The sequence below is a fragment of the Ipomoea nil genome, unplaced genomic scaffold (genome assembly GCF_001879475.1).
Source record: "Ipomoea nil cultivar Tokyo-kokei standard unplaced genomic scaffold, Asagao_1.1 scaffold2036, whole genome shotgun sequence".
Taxonomy (NCBI): domain Eukaryota; kingdom Viridiplantae; phylum Streptophyta; class Magnoliopsida; order Solanales; family Convolvulaceae; genus Ipomoea; species Ipomoea nil.
This window is the reverse complement of record NW_017618464.1, coordinates 6,703,838-6,705,649: the sequence shown is the minus strand read 5'-3', so window position 1 is coordinate 6,705,649 and position 1,812 is coordinate 6,703,838.

The following is a 1,812-nucleotide window of genomic DNA, read 5'->3' as shown; positions in this document are numbered from 1 at the left end:
ATGAACACTTTTTTTTTTTTTTTTTTTTTTTTGGTTCCAAAAAAAAAAAGGTACATGCACACTTAACCTATATCCCATGCTATTTCCATATTTGTTGGTATCTAATTTTGTCATATATTTTTTAAAAATATAAAATTTAAACTTTATAGAAAGAATCCTTATGATGGATTTGATTTTCATTTTTGGACTTTATCTCAATGTATACCTATAATATTTGCATACCATTGATTTAATGTACAAATTTTATTTTATTTTTTTAAAAAAAAAACTTTCATCAAGTCATGTTTTCGGAATAAATCAAGAATAGAATAGTGTTCTTAAAAGTAGGTCAATTTCGTTGTTTGATGGTTGATTGTATTCATGTGAAAATTGTGAATGTTATATATGTACTTTTTAAGAATAAGATATTCCATTTGCAAGGGGAATTACTATTCCAATGGGTCTAGTATTAGACTATTATTAAATTAGCAATAATAGTTTGATTTTATATTGCATAACTTGTTCATAACTATTTTTGTTATGTATTAAAATTTATTATGTAACATCAACAACAACAATAATGATATTTGTATATTTTGAATGTTTATTCCATGTCTTTTTCATAAACTAACCAAACACCAAAATATAATTCTTAGAGTCTACTAGTATTTGCGCCCGTGCGATGCACGGAATGGATTTGTTGTAATATATTAAGAATATTTGGATCGATATATAATTATTTAAATTAAAACATCAAATATTATATAGTGCAATTGAAGGTATGGTTTAGATTATTTATGTGTTTTTATGTTATTAATTGCTCAAATTAATAGCTAATATGTAGATGTACGCATGCGGTGCTGTAACTTTGGAGATTTTATTTATCATTGTTCAGTACTTTTATAAATTAGTCAAATGTGCTCGTTCTCTAGCAACTCAGTTATAAAAATGAATTGATATCCTAATTTATTTGTATGAAAAATATATTTTTTGTCTAGATATATAGCAATTTTGCCATTTAAAAAAACATAATATCACAAATTGTATTTACATACTATTGAAACGTCTTTGTAGACAACATTGGTAGTAACAACACAATCTTGTCTATCTTCGTCTAGAGCTAACACCTTTAGTCCAAAATGATGGGTGACTCGGGCGAAAATATATAATGGTAGAATTTTAGTCAATTAGTGATCCTTTTATATTTTCAGTCAATTAGTAATATCAAATTCATTTTCAGCCAATTATTCTTTTTTTTTTACTTTTTTTTTAGTCAATTAGTCAATTAGAATATTAGATGCATTGATATTTTTACCTAATTTCTGTTCCAGTTATAATTGATGATGTAGAATATTTTTATTGAAATATTTTCGTTTTAATTTAATTTTACTATTGTTTAAAATATGCATTTACTATTGATGATGTAGAATATTATTATTGAAATATTTTCGTCCAATTTTTAATTTCCGTTCCATTTTTTAATTAAAATGCAATGATCTGTCAATTTATTTTTTCATTTCAATTATGGATCATTTTTTATTTGTAGTCAATTATTAATATTCATTTCCTTTTATAATTTCAGTCAATTAGTAATATCAGATTCATTTTCAGACAATTATTCTTTTTTATTTTCAGTCAATTAGTTAATTAGAATATCAGATGCAGTGATATTTTTACCTATCTGAACCATTTTTAATTGATGATGTAGAATATTTTTATTGAAATATTTCCGTTCCATTTTTAGTTTACCTTTACTATTGTTTAAAATATGTCTTTACTATTGATGGTGTAGAATATTATTATTGAAATCTTTCCTTTTCATTTTTTATTTAC